This window comes from Lithobates pipiens, unplaced genomic scaffold (genome assembly GCF_037356315.1).
Source record: "Lithobates pipiens isolate NorthernLeopardFrog02 unplaced genomic scaffold, aLitPip1_a1.2 Scaffold_8, whole genome shotgun sequence".
NCBI classification, from domain to species: domain Eukaryota; kingdom Metazoa; phylum Chordata; class Amphibia; order Anura; family Ranidae; genus Lithobates; species Lithobates pipiens.
The window spans coordinates 147,278,410-147,299,097 of record NW_027507903.1 but is presented as its reverse complement, the minus strand read 5'-3'; the positions used below and the strand labels follow the sequence as shown (position 1 = coordinate 147,299,097).

Below are 20,688 nucleotides of genomic sequence, written 5' to 3'. Positions count from 1 at the left end.
TCTTTTGAAAGTTTAAAACTCCAGAAGAAGCTACATATCAACTTTTGACTCGAATTAGACTACAGTCTAATTATTTAAAGGTTTATCTTTCTACATAAAGTATTAAACCCAAAAGCAAACATTTATTATATTGCAGCTTACCAATTTTTAGATGTGAGGGCTGCATTTGTTTTTCTTTTTGCTTTCTTTCTTCTATTTTCATCTGGTGATCCAACCAGCAAGTGTTTTGTTTTTCAAAAGCTCCAGAAGAATGTATCAGTTTACATGCATGAGACAAACACTGGCAGGGGTGGTTAAAATGATCAGCTTTTATTTATTTATTTAAAACCTTTATCCCATTTTTTTAACTGTTTTCTGTAACTGATTCTAAAGTGTGAGCTTTATAATGGCTTCAATTCGTTTATTTATTTAAATCTGCTAGTACATTTAACACTCCCATCCCCCAGATCACAATGCTGCTGTCTGCTGAGCCTCTTGTGTTCATTAATCCAGAATGGTGTCTCACTCCTACAGGGGGTGTTACTGGCCAGATCACATAGATACAGTGCATAGTTACATAGACTGGTTGAAACAAGACACAAGTCCAGCTATTTCAACCTATAAAAGATGGAAAAAGAAAAAATGTACAATGCTATATACACAAGCCTATACCCACAGTTGATCCAGAGGAAGACAAAAACCCAGTAAGGCCCCTTTCACACATGTGGACGATATGTCCATATTTCATTCATCCGTTTGTGGATGAAATACGGGCATACATTCATCCCTATGGGATAGCGGGTGTCTGCCGATTAACATCCGCAGACACCCGATATCGTCCGCCTCCGCTACTGTCCGATTCTGCAGACGGAGGAAAATTCTATTTTTCTATACGTCTGCAGAGCGGATCGGATGAACACGGACAGACGGTCCGTGCTCGTCCGATCCCCATAGAGGAGAGCGGAGAGCTGACAGGGCGGTCCCTGCACAGTGTGCGGAGACCGCCCTGTCCGCCGCCGGCTCACCGGGGACAACGGAGCAATCGCCGCTGAGCGAGTGGATCATCACGGGGCGGATCATTACTGATCCGCCCCGTGTGAAAGGGGCCTTAATCATGATCCAGTTTGCTCCAGCAGGGGAAATAATTCCTTCCTGATCCCCAAAAGAAGCATTCCAATATTCCCTGGATCAACTTTACCTATAAATATTAGTATCCAGTTATATTGTGTACTAAAAAAGGGGGGAATTGGGGAGCTTGGGACTTTGAGTGAAGCCATGGCTGGGTAAAGTCATGTGCCTCCATCCCTATCATCTGAAAATAAAAGCTTCACCACGGCAGGGGGCGGCGGTGATGCAAAAAGAAGTGGGACTTTAAATGAAGCTCAGGATGACAAAAATGAGTAAAATGGTGGCAAATAAAAATGTAATAATGCGTGAAAAACAAGTTTACATACAATTCATTCCATGTATACAAAAATGCACCCATAACATGGTGTCACTCTGCAACCTGGTAATAATTGATAATAACATATTTACAACCATTAATATTCAGAGTAAAATAAAGGGGACCACCATACTCATAGTTGGATACAAATGTTAAGATAATAGTATCTGCACTGTCAATAGGCTCAAAAACCCAAATATGTTGGAAGAAGTGTAGCACATATCATGATGGTTATGTAGTTCATACATCAGTAGCTCGACGCGTTTCGCGGCTTTAAACCGCTCTTCAGGAGCAGACATGTAAGATATCTGCAATAGGAAGATATTTGTGGGTAAGTATATTAAATCAGGGTAGGGGGGATGGATAAAACCCCCCAAAATTCTGTATAAGACAAAAAATGGCTTACAAATATGTGTGCACTGGAAGGCAGGGCGCCAAAGACCCCAGGCCACCCCAAAGCATCGGTGTCGGGAGCCGAGAGGGCATGTATAGGGCGGCGATCATCACAGGCAGGCGTCCGGGTGAGCTCCAAGCATCCCTAGTGTGAATGTGAGAACTGGTGAGGTGTGGTGAAAATAATAATTGAAAATCAAAACCAAAAACAAAAAACAAACAACAAACAACAAACAAAAAAAACAAAAAACAAACCATGAAAAGGGACTGAAAACATTATTGAAGGGTGAATGTGTGGGGTGTGAGACCAGTGGATAAGGGTTAGTAAGAAAAGTGATAAATGTGAAAGTGAGGAAATGGAATCCAAACAGAAGTGATGGTGGAAGACCATGGTAAGGGGTCATCACCAAAACATTCAATGGATAAAGAGTTAAATGAAGATGGAGTGTAAGATATACCTGTATTAGAGAGGAAGGGAAACAGAGCATAATTAATGTGATGCCAATTGTGGTGTAGGGCTCAGAGGAACTCAGAGCACACCCGGACTGACGCCCATAAATACACGCCGCCACAGCCACGCCCCCTACGCCACAACCACAGACATGGAGGGGGCCGCGGGGACGCCGACGCCCGGACGTACATGCGCCAGGCGGTCGGCACCACCCCAGCCCCTTCCAGCTCAGCGCTGTCCATTCTCCCGACGGTAGGTGGGGCTGGGGTGGTGCCGACCGCCTGGCGCATGTACGTCCGGGCGTCGGCGTCCCCGCGGCCCCCTCCATGTCTGTGGTTGTGGCGTAGGGGGCGTGGCTGTGGCGGCGTGTATTTATGGGCGTCAGTCCGGGTGTGCTCTGAGTTCCTCTGAGCCCTACACCACAATTGGCATCACATTAATTATGCTCTGTTTCCCTTCCTCTCTAATACAGGTATATCTTACACTCCATCTTCATTTAACTCTTTATCCATTGAATGTTTTGGTGATGACCCCTTACCATGGTCTTCCACCATCACTTCTGTTTGGATTCCATTTCCTCACTTTCACATTTATCACTTTTCTTACTAACCCTTATCCACTGGTCTCACACCCCACACATTCACCCTTCAATAATGTTTTCAGTCCCTTTTCATGGTTTGTTTTTTGTTTTTTTTGTTTGTTGTTTGTTGTTTGTTTTTTGTTTTTGGTTTTGATTTTCAATTATTATTTTCACCACACCTCACCAGTTCTCACATTCACACTAGGGATGCTTGGAGCTCACCCGGACGCCTGCCTGTGATGATCGCCGCCCTATACATGCCCTCTCGGCTCCCGACACCGATGCTTTGGGGTGGCCTGGGGTCTTTGGCGCCCTGCCTTCCAGTGCACACATATTTGTAAGCCATTTTTTGTCTTATACAGAATTTTGGGGGGTTTTATCCATCCCCCCTACCCTGATTTAATATACTTACCCACAAATATCTTCCTATTGCAGATATCTTACATGTCTGCTCCTGAAGAGCGGTTTAAAGCCGCGAAACGCGTCGAGCTACTGATGTATGAACTACATAACCATCATGATATGTGCTACACTTCTTCCAACATATTTGGGTTTTTGAGCCTATTGACAGTGCAGATACTATTATCTTAACATTTGTATCCAACTATGAGTATGGTGGTCCCCTTTATTTTACTCTGAATATTAATGGTTGTAAATATGTTATTATCAATTATTACCAGGTTGCAGAGTGACACCATGTTATGGGTGCATTTTTGTATACATGGAATGAATTGTATGTAAACTTGTTTTTCACGCATTATTAAATTTTTATTTGCCACCATTTTACTCATTTTTGTCATCCTGAGCTTCATTTAAAGTCCCACTTCTTTTTGCATCACCGCCGCCCCCTGCCGTGGTGAAGCTTTTATTTTCAGATGATAGGGATGGAGGCACATGACTTTACCCAGCCATGGCTTCACTCAAAGTCCCAAGCTCCCCAATTCCCCCCTTTTTTAGTATTCATTTAGGGATGGAAGCTCTCGATGACATCTATGGTTTTATAATTGTAATTGTCATTCCTGCACCTAGTCTTACTGGCTCAATATTGGCTCTCCCCTGACTATCTGCATAATTGTTCTAAGTGTATAATTTCTTTACTGATTATTACTGTGATTACCTTATGGTATAACACTATATACTGTTACTTCCAATACTGTGTGCACTGGTTGTCTGGGTAGTCTCAGCTCTTTCACTGCCCGTATTCAATTGGTGCGGGAGCCGTGACGCACACTGGGGTTTTTCCCCCCGCCCGCAATTGACGCTCGGGGGGCGGGTCTGCCGCCACTGTGTGTCGACGTCACATGTGCGCGCCGGCTGTACGGCGCCTTTGTTGCGCGGTCCTTCCAGCTCAGCGCTGTCCATTCTCCCGACGGTAGGTGGGGCTGGGGTGGTGCCGACCGCCTGGCGCATGTACGTCCGGGCGTCAGCGTCCCCGCGGCCCCCTCCATGTCTGTGGTTGTGGCGTAGGGGGCGTGGCTGTGGCGGCGTGTATTTATGGGCGTCAGTCCGGGTGTGCTCTGAGTTCCTCTGAGCCCTACACCACAATTGGCATCACATTAATTATGCTCTGTTTCCCTTCCTCTCTAATACAGGTATATCTTACACTCCATCTTCATTTAACTCTTTATCCATTGAATGTTTTGGTGATGACCCCTTACCATGGTCTTCCACCATCACTTCTGTTTGGATTCCATTTCCTCACTTTCACATTTATCACTTTTCTTACTAACCCTTATCCACTGGTCTCACACCCCACACATTCACCCTTCAATAATGTTTTCAGTCCCTTTTCATGGTTTGTTTTTTGTTTTTGTTTTTTTTGTTTGTTGTTTGTTGTTTGTTTTTTGTTTTTGGTTTTGATTTTCAATTATTATTTTCACCACACCTCACCAGTTCTCACATTCACACTAGGGATGCTTGGAGCTCACCCGGACGCCTGCCTGTGATGATCGCCGCCCTATACATGCCCTCTCGGCTCCCGACACCGATGCTTTGGGGTGGCCTGGGGTCTTTGGCGCCCTGCCTTCCAGTGCACACATATTTGTAAGCCATTTTTTGTCTTATACAGAATTTTGGGGGGTTTTATCCATCCCCCCTACCCTGATTTAATATACTTACCCACAAATATCTTCCTATTGCAGATATCTTACATGTCTGCTCCTGAAGAGCGGTTTAAAGCCGCGAAACGCGTCGAGCTACTGATGTATGAACTACATAACCATCATGATATGTGCTACACTTCTTCCAACATATTTGGGTTTTTGAGCCTATTGACAGTGCAGATACTATTATCTTAACATTTGTATCCAACTATGAGTATGGTGGTCCCCTTTATTTTACTCTGAATATTAATGGTTGTAAATATGTTATTATCAATTATTACCAGGTTGCAGAGTGACACCATGTTATGGGTGCATTTTTGTATACATGGAATGAATTGTATGTAAACTTGTTTTTCACGCATTATTAAATTTTTATTTGCCACCATTTTACTCATTTTTGTCATCCTGAGCTTCATTTAAAGTCCCACTTCTTTTTGCATCACCGCCGCCCCCTGCCGTGGTGAAGCTTTTATTTTCAGTTATATTGTGTGTATCTATGAAAGAATCCAGGCCTTTTTTTAAAGCAATTTACTGAGCTGGACAGAACCAGCTCTTGAGTGAGTCTATTTCACATTTTCACAGCTCGTACTGTGAAGAAGACTTTTTGTATTTGGAGATTAAATCTATTTTTCCTTTCAGACATAAAGAGTGCCCCTTTGTCCTCTGTGATGACTTTAAAGTGGATATCTCAACACCAAGTTCACTATATGGACCCTTATGTATCTATACATGTTGATCATATCCCCCTTAATTTCCTCTTCTCAAGAGAGAGAATGAATTCTGTTCCTCTAATCTTTCCTCACAGCTGAGCTCCTCCATGCCTTTTATCAGTTTTGTTGCAGTTCACTGCACTTTTTCCAGCTCCCCCATATCCTTTTTGTGAACTAATGTCCAAAACTGAACTGCATATTCCAGATGAGGTTCATCACCTGGTGCAAACAGAGGGTTAAAGTAATCGAAAAGAAAACAGAAGCAGCCACTATATCTAATGATTGGTAAGCTGCAATATATTACATTTTTGGTTTTAGGCTTAATACCACTTTAAGAGAATACTGATTACAGCAAATTTAGTACCCAAAAAATAAAAGACTAACCTAATGCCCCGTACACACGGTCGGACTTTCCGACGACAAAATCCGTCGGATTTTTTCAGACGGATTTTGGCTCAAACTTCTCTTGCATACACACCGTGGCACAAAGTTGTGGGAAAATCCAATCGTTCCCAATGCAGTGACGTACAACACGTATGAGGGGAATATAAATGGGCCAGTAGCCAATAGCTTTCGTCTTGTAATTTATTCTGAGCATGCGTGGCACTTTGTCCGTCGGAATTGTCTACACACGATCAGAATTTAGGATCAGATTTTGTTGTCGGAAAATTTTAGATCCAGCTCTCAAACTTTGTGTGTCGGAAATTACGATGGCAAAAGCCCGATGGAGCCCACTCATGATTGGATTTTCCGGCAACACGATCCGATCATACATTTTTTGTCGGAAAGTCCGACCGTGTGTACGGGGCATAAAGAGCTTATTTTTAAATTACTGAATATGATAATTACCACTCATTCATTACAGGTAACTCTTCCTTGTGCATTTGTTGTGAATGACACTGATTGATCTACCTTCTGTGAATGTTACTTGAATGTCACATTCATTGCTTTTTAAATATAACCAGTTACAGAAATTAATAAATAACAAATTTAATAAATGGACATGAATCTGTGTACAATCCAATATCTACACTATCTTGCAACCAAAAATGTATGGATAAAAGACATTTGTAAAAGATGAGTGATGACCACAGGAGACACCAGCTGGGAAAGTTGGTTGTTAGGGCATTTATTTTGTTCTTTGCTGATTAAGGCTGGTTTCACACGTTCCGATCACATCGGCCTGCCAGATCGGACCAGCCATTGTTCTTTATGGTGCAGTGGATGTCAGCATTTATGGGTGGGTAACACAGGGGAGTGTCTGGAGAGACAGGGACACCGTGTTTGAAGGCAGTACTTTGGTAGCAACTCGCAGGCTGGGTCTTCTGTGTAAATTGCAAGCCTTTGGGCTCCTGCATGGCTTCCCACGTGCCAGGACTAACAGCGGAGAACCATACATCGAGCTACAGATCACATGCCCAGTCATCTCTGTTTTATCAAGTATATCCTCTGAGTTACTGAGGCTGGAAAACAGGGAAGACATACCATATTTATTGGCACAGGCGTATAACATGCACCTTAATTTTAGGAGGAAAGTTTCAGGAAAATTTTTTAATTTTAAATAAAGATCTTTGAAGTAAAATAAGGGTCAGTGCCCATCTGCAGCCACAGCATTGCCCATCATTGCAACCTGATCAGTGCCCATCTGCTGCCTCACCATTGCCTATCATTGCAGTCTGCTCAGTGCCCATCTGCAGCCTTACCATTGCCCAATAATGCAGCATGCTCAGTGCCCATCTGGGCCTAACTGGACGACGTAAATTATTACGAAACGCGTAGGGAGGTGCGAACGTGTCGACGTCACCCCAGTCGTGTTCGTTCATTACAGACCAGGAAGGACGGGTTGGTCTCTTCGTTGACGTGTGTCCGGCCGGCGCACGCTTCTGTTTTGAGCCTGCTTTTAAAGTTCTCTTATGTAAGTGTATACGCTAGTTATTTGCAAATTAAAATCATTGGTTTTACACTGGAGCCTATGTTTTTCCCTATGTGATACCACGTTGAGTTGGGAGTGACATGTGGAGTAACAGCCATAGCCCCATTGTGTGAAAGATCTGGGATCGCCTGAGGGGGAACTGATTGTATTTGCCTGTGGTGACCCTCTGTAACGGGGGGGGGGTCGCTTGGATCTGGTAAGGAGCCAATTCATTTATTTGGTGATGGGAAAAGCACATTATACTCCTGGAGAAGATTTCTAATTTGTGCACTTCCAATTCAGCTATTCATATGAAGATCTTTTCACTGGTGTTTGTTTACCATATGGACACTTTACAGCAATAATTTGTCATATAATCATATGGACAGTATATAGAGTTGACAATTTTTTGGGGAATTTATTTCATGCACTTTTTCAGTTTTGGGGCATGTTTTTAAATTTTTTTTATTTTTTTATCCTTAGGGGTATATACATATAGATTTATAGAATCTGTGTTGTTTTTGGGTGGTTCACACTAATGACAGGTAACAACCTTGTGGACAGAATCACATAATTAAAAAAGCTTCAATAATTTGAGGAAAGTGACTATTTTGTTGCAATGGGTTGCTACATAGTTACATAGTAGGTGAGGTTGAAAAAAGACATAAATCCATCAAGTTCAACCTATGTATGTGATGATATGTCAGTATTACATTGTATATACTTGTATGTTGTGGTCGTTCAGGTGCTTATCTAACTATCGATGCTCCACGCTGATACCACCGCCTGTGGAAGGGAATTCCACATCCTTGCTGCTCTTACAGTAAAGAACCCTCTACGTAGTTTAAGGATAAACCTCTTTTCTTCTAATTTGAATGAGTGGCCACATGTCTTGTTAAGCTCCCTTTCATGGAAAAGTTTTATCCCTATTGTGGTGCACTGAGCCCGCCGTTTCTAATGGCGATCATGCCGCTAGTGGCGGCACCATCGCAAATGCGAGTTAGTGATGTCATTGTGGCTTCGGCCAGTCAGGGTCGGAGCCAGGATACCCAGAAGTCACTCTGGAATAGATGGCGGCGTCGGAGGGGGCGAACGAGGACTGATGCCGGGGCTTCAGTCTCGGGTAAGTAATTCATAATGAGCTAGTATGTAGTTTTTTTTTTTTTTAGGAGGCTTTACTTCCTCTTTAACCACTTGCCGACCGCCGCACGACGATATACGTCGACAGAATGGCACGGGCAGGCATATGGGCGTATATATATGTCCCTGCCTTCCCGCGGCGGTCGGTATTCGTTCGGGAGCGATCCGGGATGAGGGGGCGGCCATTCATTCATGGCCACCCCCTCGCAATCGCTCCCGACGAATAGAAATGCTCCGTGACATCACTTCCTCTCCTGTAATGTAAACACAGGAGAGGAAGTGATGTAATCTCTCCTCCGTGTCGGTATTTTTCGTTCCGACACCGAGGAGAGAGGATCGGTGAGTTGCACCAACACGACACTACACAGTAGAACATGCCAGGCACACTCACACCCCCCCCCCGATCACCCCCCCCCCCCAATTACCCCTGCCCCCCAGTCACAGTGACACCAATGTCATTTTTTTTTTTTGCATTGGTGTCATTTGTGACTGTAATAACTGTTAGGGCAGTTAGGGTTAGCCCCCTTTAGTTCTAATGTACCCCCCTAACCCCCCAATAAAGGTTTAACCCCGTGATCACCCCCCGTCGCCAGTGTCACTAAGGCTGGGTTCACATTGCAGCGGTTTATGAGAACGAATGTGATTCGCACCGCACTGCAGTGCAAATCACATCCGATCTCTGTGCGATTCGAGTTCAGCCATACAGATAGTATGGCTGAATTTGCGTCGCACCCGCCGCACCCGCCGCAAATTCGCACGGGACCCTTTTTTTGGTCCGCAGCAGAATCGTATCGCATGGGTGTTCACACCATGCGATCCGAGTTTGCAGATCGCACTGCGATATGCGAACTGATCTGGGGGTGTCATTAACATTTCACTGACACTCCCAGCAGTTCGCATAGGGCAGTGTGAACTGCCGCCGGGAGGCATGCGATGTGGGAACCCGCCGCGGATTCGTGGCGTTCCCGCATCGCTCCAGTGTGAACCCAGCCTAATAAGCGATCGTTTTTATGATCGCTGTATTAGTGTCACAGGTGACGCTAGTTAGGCAGGTAGGTATTTAGGTTCGCCGCAGCTTTTTATAGCGCCAGGGACCCCCATATACTACCGCATAAAGCCCCCTGATTGCCCCCTAGTTAACCCTTTCACCAGTGATCACCATATAACTGTTACAGGTGACGCTGGTTGGTTAGTTATTTTTTTATAGTTTCAGGGCACCCGCCATTTATTACCTAATAAAGGTTTAACCCCCTGATCACCCGGCGGGTGTCATTTGTGACTGTAATAACTGTTAGGGCAGTTAGGGTTAGCCCCCTTTAGTTCTAAGGTACCCCCCTAACCCCCCCAATAAAGGTTTAACCCCGTGATCACCCCCCGTCGCCAGTGTCACTAAGGCTGGGTTCACATTGCAGCGGTTTATGAGAACGGATGTGATTCGCACCGCACTGCAGTGCAAATCACATCCGATCTCTGTGCGATTCGAGTTCAGCCATACAGATAGTATGGCTGAATTCGCGCCGCACCCGCCGCACCTGCCGCAAATTTGCACGGGACCCTTTATTTGGTCCGCAGCAGAATCGGATCGCATGGGTGTTCACACCATGCGATCCGAGTTTGCAGATCGCACTGCGATATGCGAACTGATCTGGGGGTGTCATTAACATTTCACTGACACTCCCAGCAGTTCGCATAGGGCAGTGTGAACTGCCGCCGGGAGGCATGCGATGCGGGAACCCGCCGCGGATTCGTGGCGTTCCCGCATCGCTCCAGTGTGAACCCAGCCTAATAAGCGATCGTTTTTATGATCGCTGTATTAGTGTCACAGGTGACGCTAGTTAGGCAGGTAGGTATTTAGGTTCGCCGCAGCTTTTTATAGCGCCAGGGACCCCCATATACTACCGCATAAAGCCCCCTGATTGCCCCCTAGTTAACCCTTTCACCAGTGATCACCATATAACTGTTACAGGTGACGCTGGTTGGTTAGTTATTTTTTTATAGTTTCAGGGCACCCGCCATTTATTATCTAGTCTCACTAGTGTACCCCTAAATTTAGGGGTGTCTACTTTCCAAAATGGGGTCATTTGGGGGGGGGGTTTGTGCCATCTTGGCATTTTATGGCCTTCAAAACTGTAACGCCCTTAGAAAGCCTGAAGGCGGTGCTTGGTTTTCGGGGCCCCGTACGCGGCTAGGCTCCCAAAAAGTCCCACATATGTGGTATCCCCGTACTCAGGAGAAGCAGCAGAATTTATTTTGGGGTGTCATTTCACATATGCCCATGGCATGCGTGAGCAATATATCATTTAGTGACAACTTTGTGAAAAAAAAAAAAAAGTTTGTAATTTTCCCGCAACTTGTGGCAAAATATAAAATATTCCATGGACTCAACATGCCTCTCAGCAAATAGCTTGGGGTGTCTACTTTCTAAAATGGGGTCATTTGTGGGGGTTTTGTGCCATCTTGGCATTTTATGGCTTTCAAAACTGTAATAGGTAGTGAGGAGTGAAGTCAAATATTTACGCCCTTAGAAAACCTGAAGGCGGTTCTTGGCTTTCGGGGCCCCGTTCGCGGCTAGGCTCCCAAAAAATCCCACACATGTGGTATCCCCGTACTCAGGAGAAGCAGCAGAATTAATTTTGGGGTGTCATTTCACATATGTCCATGGCATATGTGAGCAATATATCATTTAGTGACAACTTTGTGAAAAAAAAATAAAAAAAATTAAAGTTTGTAATTTTCCCGCATTTTGTGGCAAAATATAAAATATTCCATGGACTCAACATGCCTCTCAGCAAATAGCTTGGGGTGTCTACTTTCTAAAATGGGGTCATTTGTGGGGGTTTTGTGCCATCTTGGCATTTTATGGCTTTCAAAACTGTAATAGGTAGTGAGAAGTGAAATCAAAAATTTACGCCCTTAGAAAGCCTGAAGGCGGTGCTTGGTTTTCGGGGCCCCGTACGCGGCTAGGCTCCCAAAAAGTCCCACATATGTGGTATCCCCGTACTCAGGAGAAGCAGCAGAATTTATTTTGGGGTGTCATTTCACATATGCCCATAGCATGTGTGAGCAATATATCATTTAGTGACAACTTTGTGTCATTATTCAATCGCTTGAGGCAAAAAAATAAAATATTCAATGGGCTCAACATGCCACTTATCAATTTCCTTAGGGGGTCTACTTTCCAAAATTGGGTCATTTGGGGGGGGGGGGGGGGTTTGTACTGCCCTGCCATTTTAGCACCTCAAGAAATGAGATAGGCAGTCGTAAACTAAAAGCTGCGTAAATTCCAGAAAAGGTACCTTAGTTTGTAGATGTTACCAAAGACATGTGGCTGAATACATTTTGGCCTAAATGTATGACTAAAGTTGAGTTTATTGGATTTTTCTAATAACAAAAAGTAGAAAATATCATTTTTTTTCAAAATTTGCGGTCTTTTTACGTTTATATCGCAAAAAATAAAAATCGCAGAGGCAATCAAATACCATCAAAAGAAAGCTCTATTTGTGGGAAGAAAAGGACGCAAATTTTGTTTGGGTACAACATTGCATGACCGCGCAATTACCAGTTAAAGCAGCGCAGTGCCAAATTGTAAAAAGACCTCTGGTCATTGACCAGCAAAATGGTCCGGTCTGAAAGTGGTTAATTACTGCAGGGAAGTATTAGGTGTCCTGCCCTGCCAGACAGGGATGTACTGTGTAATAGAGCTGTGTACATTTCAGAACTGGATGGACAGAAATACAAACCATTTGTTAGGTAAAACCACTCTGTTATATGTATTTCATTGAACTGTTTGCCTGGAGTTCTCTTCCACCTATCTCCTTACATCTAATTTTTTTTTTTTTTTTTCATCCTTTCACATACCATCCTTTCACAGACCATTCACTCCCTGTCTGGTCTCTAGAGCAATCTTTGTTTTTAGCGTTTTCCTTGCACAGTTTATATTGTATGGGTTTATAGCTCTCCCGTACAATTGAAATCCTGTGTATGCTAATCATACACTTACAATCGGGAAGGTAATGCCAGAACATAACAGCACTGTTATTGTCATTCTTTGTACTTGTATATGAAGCAGTTACAATTAGGATGTTTACATATTTGTATATGCACAGGGCTGGGACAAGGGGTGGGCAGGAGGGATGACTGCTGCCCTATGCATTGTGGTATCATGTGAGGTGTGGGGATCCTGCAAGGAGGTTAGGGGGTGGGGATTTGTGTTGGGAGGGGAAATTTGGGGGACAGCAGGGGTAAGAAATGTTTTAGGAGGGAAAATGGTGATTTGTGTTGGGAAGGGGGGATGGGGAGGAGAATTTGTGCTAGGACGAGGGATTTGGAGGGCTTGTGCTAGAAGAGATCATTTGGCAGTTGGGGAGGGATTTGTGTTAGTAGGGATGATTGTGGAGAATTGATGCTAGGATGGGAAAATGTGTGTGTGTGTGTGAGGGGGGGGGGATTTGTGCTAGGAGGGGGGATTTGTTCTGGAAGGGGGGCTTTTTAGTGGGGGGAGAGGATTTGTGCTCTGAGGGGAAATTTGAGGGGTAGAGGATTTGTGCTAGGAGGGGGAGTTTTTTTTGGGAAGAGGATTTGACCTGTTAGGCGGAATGGGGGGGCAAAGATTTCTGCTGGGAGGGGGGATTTCAGCAGGAGAGCAGATTTGTACTGGGATGAGGGGGAATTTATGCTTGGGGGTAACATACCTCCCAACTTTTTGAGATGGGAACGAGGGACACCTATTAGCAAAAGTATGTAGTAGAACACACCCCCTGCCACGCCCCCTTAAGGGAGAATTATGCAAAAAAAAATTGTTAAACTTACTGTCAGAGAACTCACATAACTAACGCCTGTCTCTATGCAGCAGTGGCTAATTCCTGTTCTGCTAATGCCGATGCGCATGCGCGGTGTCCCAGACAGAGACGAGCGAGATCCAGAGTGAGCATGCGCACTGGCGCATCCATACGAGCATGCGCACACCAATTCCAGTGCACGGCGCCCTATATAAACGGAGACTCTGCCTGGTGCCAGTGCTGGATCATCTTCAGCTTGTCCGTGTGTTCCTGATTGCTGTTCTTACCTGCTGACCTTGCTCCTGAAAACCTGACTTCCTTGACTTCTCTCCTGGATCACCCCTGCCTGTTCATCTGCCTCTGCTCTTAAATACAAACCTTTGCTTGGATTTACAACTACGGCTCCGCTTCTTGATTGTGTACCTCACTGCCAGCCCATTGCCAACCTCTGCCTGTCCCTGACTACAATCCTGCCTCCTGATTGTGTACCTCGCTGCCAGCCAGTTGCCAACCTTTGCCTGTTCCTGACGTTGCAGTTGATCCTGAGTCTGTACTTACCTGCCTGGCTCCCACTGAACAAACCTGATGATCAGTTTCCATGCCTTCTCCAGAGAGGTTCCTGCATCTCCAAGCTTCAGCCTTCTGCCTGCAGGCTCTTGCACCCTTATGTTGCCCTAGAACTTCCTGTCTCCACTACCAGGGGTGTTTGGACAGGAACCATGCAAGAGGCCACTCTCAGCATTTTGGGCTCCACTGTAAGGTACGTGGCACCTACAAGTGCTTTTTTGCACTACTGTTTCTTTATACTGGCTTTCTAAGTTTACAAATGCAGCAATTTAAAAATTGTATGGAATACTGGGAAACACTTTTTGAAAGAGAAAAAGTATCATTTATATATAACTATACAGATCAGACCAAAATGAGGGACAAATAAGATGGAAAGAGGGACAGAGGGACTTTTCACAAATCAGGGACAGTTGGGAGCTATGGGGTAAGCATGCTATTTAGTGCTCAACTTTTTTTGGGAGGGGGATTTTTTCTGACACATAATGTTCATACATCATGGGGGGGGGGGGGCATGTTCACCCTGGGCTCTAAATTACCTTATTAGGTGCACCACAGTGGAAATCAAACGTCTCCAACCTTACTGAATATTATAATGCTGTCTCTTCCTGCCACAAACAATGGTGTCAGTTGGAATTAACAAAAAATCCCGTAGACAGATATGGATTAATTGAAAAAAAACAAAAGTGTTTGTCAGTTGTTTAAAAAAAATTAGGGAGAGGGAAAAATTCAAGTTGTTGTCTTTCATTTTCCCTGAGTGTGCATGTGTGTGTGTGTGTGCGTGTGTATCCAAAAAATACATAGTTACATAGTTAGTAAGGTTGAATAAAGACACCAGTCCATCCAGTTCAACCTGAGTGAGTGTCTACAATTGTCCCTATCCCTGTACTTTGCAAACTCACATCAGTCCCTACCCTCAAGGAGCGCACAATCCAAGGTTCCCATTCATATACCAGGGCTAATTTTGGACAGAAGCCAATTAACCTACCTGCATGTATTTGGAGTGTGGGAGGAAACCAGAGTACCCAGAGTAAACCCACACAGGCACAGGGAGAACATGTAAACTCCAGGCAGGTAGTTCATGGTTGGGATTGAAACCAGCGACCTTTTTTACTGCTAGGCAAGAGTGCTACCCACTATACCCCTGTGCTGCCCAAATACCTTCTATTGCTCTTAGCCTCCCCCGGATCTCCATATTTTTTTTGATCAAACTTCCTGTTAAAGAGTGGCTACGTTAATTTTCCATGGTCCCATTGTGAATAGGGACTTAGCTATCCTCTCTTGCTTGCTCCCAAGATGGACTAGGGACTATGGACTATGAGATTTGTAGTGTGCTTAGAGGAGTGCACATTACCGCAACAAGTGTTCACTGTCCATTTCGTAGTGGGGGTGGGGGGGGGGGGTGAGGAAGAAGAGGTTCAGTAGATTTTAGATGATGTTACAAGGAGGCAGAATAGCATGGTGAGAGTGATTTCATGAAAAATAGATCACGGGACCATTAAGTTGTAGATGTGTATATGGAGATTTTTGAAGAATATGGATGTAATTTAGTGTCATTATGTCAAAGCTTGTATGCATAATTGACAGCGGTATTCCTAAGAATTTTTTTAACCACTTACTGACTGCTCTATAGCAAAATGACAGCTACAGCACGGTCGCCCAGTCCTGAGAGGGCATCATAAAACGTCATCCAGTGATTGCGCCCGCTGCAGCGTGGGTGGCGTGCTTTGTAATTGCTGTGTTCTCCAGACACAGCTGATCACAGATCAGGGTAAAGAGTCAATCGGCAGCTCTTTTCCACATAATCAGCTGTGTCCAATCACAGCTGACCATGATGTAAACACACTTGTCAGTTATCGGAATTACTTTCCTCACGCTGCGACATCGTGAGGAGAGGAAAGAGCCGGTAACCAGCTAGAACGAAAGGGGACATCTGCACTGATAATCAGGGCACTGATCACCAATGTCCTGATTATCAGTGCAGCCCCAACAGTGTCCATCAGTGCTGCCTATCAGTGCCAAACAGTGCCCATCAGTGCTGCCAATCACTTCTGCCAATCAGTGCCCATCAGTAATGCCAATCAGTGCTGCAAATCAGTGGCAATCAGTGTTGCCAATCAGTGCCACCTAGCAGTGCCACTTATAAGTGCCCATCAGTGCCACCTATAGTGCTGCCTATTAGTGCCCATCAATGCCGCCAATCGTGCCCATCAGTGTCTCCTTATCAGTGCCTGCCAGTGCAGCCTATCAGTGCTGCCTATTAGTGCCCATCAGTGCTGCCTATTAGTGCCCATCAGTGCTGCCTATCAGTGCCCATTAGTGCAGACTCATCAGTGCACATCAAAAAATTCTGCCTTTTTTAATTTGTTTTGCAAAAAAGGTACCGTATATACTCGAGTATAAGCCGAGATTTTCAGCCTCTTTTTTGAGGCTGAAAGTGCCCCCCTCGGCTTATACTCGAGTCATCGCTGTCTGCCCGCTCGATCAGCGTGTCGAGCAGACAGACAGCGGCCATTCTGATTCAAAAGCCGCGCCTCCGGCTCCCCCTTCGCCTGTGATAGGCGGAACACTGAATTTCCCAGCAGCCTGTGTTCCGCCTATCACGGACTTCGTATCATCCTCGTACTACGGACGAGGATGATACGACGTCTGTGATAGGCGGAACACAGGCTGCTGGGAAATTCAGTGTTCCGCCTATCACAGGCGAAGGCGGCGGCGCAGCTTTTGAATTTTACAATGGCCGCCGACGAACGAAGAGGGCACGGGACGGAGGCAAGGCACAGGACGGCACGGCACGGGACGGGACGGGACGGGACCGGAGGCAAGGCATGGCGGCGAGGCACGGCGGCGAGGCACGGAGGCAAGGAGGCTCGGCACGGGACGGAGGCTCGGGACAAAGGCTCAGGACACAGGTAGGCTGGACACACACACACACACACACACACACACACACACACACACACACACACACACACACACACACACACACACACACACAGGGATGGATGGATGGATGGAGACACACACACACAGGGATGGATGGACGGACACACAGGGATGGACGGACACACAGGGATGGACGGACACACAGGGATGGACGGACACACACACAGGGATGGACAGGCATGTCTTACCCTCGGCTTATACACGAGTCAATAAGTTTGCCAGTTTTTTTGGGGGTAAATTGGGGGCCTCGGCTTATATTCGGGTCGGCCTATACTCGAGTATATACGGTAATCAAATACCACCAAAAGAAAACTATTTGTGTGAAAAAAAATGATAAAAATGTAGTTTTGCTAAGTCAAGTATACAGCTTGTTTTTGCAAAAATTTTTGTTTTAAATTTCTTCATTTTAAATCTTAACATGGATTCTCCTTGTATGTTTTGCACCTATCAATTGTCAAATTGCAGCATCTGACACTGTTAGAGTACTAAAGGTCTTGTGTGAGCAGAAAATAAAAACACACTTAGAGAAATAGGAAGTATAGGGTCTTTCTTTTTGGGGTCCCTGCTACTCATTCTTCTTTACACATGTGTATGTAAGTGCTGATGGGTAGAGTTTCTGGGTTAGTTATGGTTGGGTTGGGATGGCAGTACAAGCTAAGATTAAACTCTCCTCACAAGAATGAAGATCTAGACCCATCACGTGAGTGATAGTGAGTACTGGGTTGTGTGCTTCCCTTCGGGGAGCATTAGATCTGCTCCCTAGTGGAGATTAGGAGAGAAATAGCACTGGTACCCTTTATAGGGTGAAGCATGTTGAAAGATATCTGCCAGAACCTGTATTCACTTGATGTTAAAATTATGGTGACATAAGAAGTAAAATTGTTAGTAGTTGCTTTTCTCTGCTACTGAATTTTGCAATGTTTACTTCAGGTAAATATTTTGCCTTCCTTTAAGAATGGCATCTTGTCTGGAAATTCGCTTTGCTAAATTCTCTTGGTTGAAGGTTAAGTGTGGGGAATCAAATAGACATTGGTAGAGAGTGCTTGGCTCTAGTGTGGCTCTGGCTAATCTGACTCTGTCAAGCTGGATCCCACCCAAAATTTCTGAGGAAATAAATATATTGTGGGTAACGATCTTCACACCCACTGGTGCCCATCAAATTAATAGGATACTTGGTAAAATGGGTCTGGAAGAGCTCCAATGGCCTGAGTGTAGAAAAGAGCTAGGTGTTCAGGTGAAAGATCTCAGAACTTAACTGAAGAGAAGAGGTATGCTATGCCTCAAGGGGTTAACTACTCAGAGAGGGAACTCCCTGTTACACTGCTTCAGAGGGAGGTACACACCCATTACAAGAGGACTGCCACAGACAGGCTTAGACAAATCCCAGGAGGCAGGTAGCCATTGTGTCTTTGTCAACCGTATTGCCAAAGATGTGTGTCAGTTAGAGAAACTTATTTTTGCTGCATTTTCTTCACATCTGTCAATCACTGGCCCTACATCTTGTTATTTTTTTTTTGCAATGGGCAAGGATATGCTATAACACATTCACTGAGAGAGAATGTAAAAAGACATATGACATATCACTTTCTACAGATAACTTAGGAGCTGCAAAAGGATAAGCAGTATGGGATCCATTAACATGCCTCCTATTAATTGGGTTTAATTTACTAAAGACAAATAGACCATTCATTTTGCAAGGAAAGTTGCTCTTTGCAAGGGAATTTTCCCCAGAGCTTAGTAAAGTGGATGAAGCTCTGCTGACTTCCATCATCCAATCATGTACAAGCAAGATGCTGTTTTTTCCTTGCATGTGGTTGAGTATTCTTTACAAAGTGAAACTTCAACATTCACTAAGCCCTGGGGAAAATTCCCTTGCAACGTATACAACCTACTTGCTTTTAGAAAATCAACCCTATTGTGTTTCTGCTTCTAGTAGAGGTCACTTCGGGCAGACTGACTATTTTGCATTATCTTAAAACATTATAAATATCGTTTTCTTTTAATGCCAAGATCTCTATACTCCATAGTGACTCCTGGCATTGCCATGGCACTTGCTGAAACATCACATCCCATTTTATGATTCCCTATTCAGTCTTTTTTCAACTCATTAAAAGTTTGCGGGGCTTCACCATCCTGTACATTCAACAACTTTAGTTTCAAAACTTGAATAGCTTGCGTCTCAGTAATTAAAGGAACTGCTTCACAACCCTGACTGTAAGCAAGTTTTTAAATGCTTATTCTTGCTTGTTAAATGGTACAATGTTGAATGTGTCTAAAAATTTACAAATCCTTAATATATACCAATGACGCTGATGCTTTAAGAGATATTGTACTAAATAAAAAAAAAGCTAATTGCATGAATGTGGAATAGTAAATTGTAATGAAAGTAATTTAAAGTATATACAATTGTGATCATTATAATTTTCACACCCCTTCATGTTGTGTAAACTATTTACCAGCGAAAGCAAATAAACAGCAATCTTCAAAAACCTTCCACTAATTAATTTTCCTCCGTCTTTGCCAAGGAAGCAAAGGCTTTATTGCTACGGTCCATTATAATGTATTCCCTTTACAGCTGTAAGCTCTTGTGTTTGTTTTCAGCTTTTTGGTGTCCATGTATCATTTTCTATAATGTATGGCACAATCCTATAAAACGGGTTCTAAAACCCAACACAGCTAGCATACGTGTTGCATGCCTGGATATTGTACCTACTACATAGGAATGTTGTACCCTTTAAGTATCAGTCAGTCTAAAATGAGATATTACCTGATAATATGATAACAATGATGATACATTTAGCACTGTGCTTTAATCTCATCAATGCTTAACAAGGCAATAATGGAATCCTTCAACATGTAAGTGTTTTTTTGTTTCATTTATGTAATTCAATTGTAAGTTCTTCTGTGCAGTGCTCCTAACCCTGCTGTTTCATAAGCAGTCTATTATGGCATTGTTTCATGCTTTACTTTTACAATAATACCCAGTACAACACTGAGGAATATACTAGCACTATATAAATCAAAAAATAATGACAGATTTGAGATGATCTAACTGCAGGTATTGGTGACAAGACATCACCAAATTGCCAATTTTATGTTTGCATAATAAAAAAGCATAAAACAATGTATACAGTGCAATAATTTATGGCAGCCAATCAGAATTCCTGATTCTGAAACTACAGCAGTTTGCATGCTATCTTTACCCATTTCCCTGATTTAAGTATGCATTCTAGGATCTCAATACCATTGAGAAAACTGAAATTTGGTTGTAGCACTTGCTGGTGCTGTATGTAGTAGTTAAATTTTCCTATAACAAATGTCCTACTAGGATGTGAAAAAATAAATAAAACTATTTGTTTTTTTCTATGAAGTACTGATTGTTTGTAGCTATTATATGCTTGTCTCTGAAAGATTAGATAGAAGTGTCTTATGCATTTCTTATGTCTTATGTATTCGTCTGTATCTTTCTATTCTGTATTTCCATACATAAATATGTGTCTACAGGGAGTTTCTAATTGCACACTATTAGAAGCGTTTCTACTCTGATAAATTCTGACCAATGACATATAAAGCGTGGTGATATTAGCAGACTGAAGATCGTTCCCATTCAGCCTCACAACTTCAGGTCTACATTAGTGTTAACACTTCACTGGATTGTGTCTTTAATACCTATCTTCTCATTAGCCTAG

General features: G+C 43.9%; 1 protein-coding gene across 1 annotated transcript in view; it reads right to left on the bottom strand.

Moving 5' to 3' along the window:
* The window catches only part of UCN3 (urocortin 3), a 40,471-nt gene that overhangs the window by 18,915 nt on the left and 868 nt on the right, over positions 1 to 20,688 (bottom strand). The window lies entirely within an intron of this gene.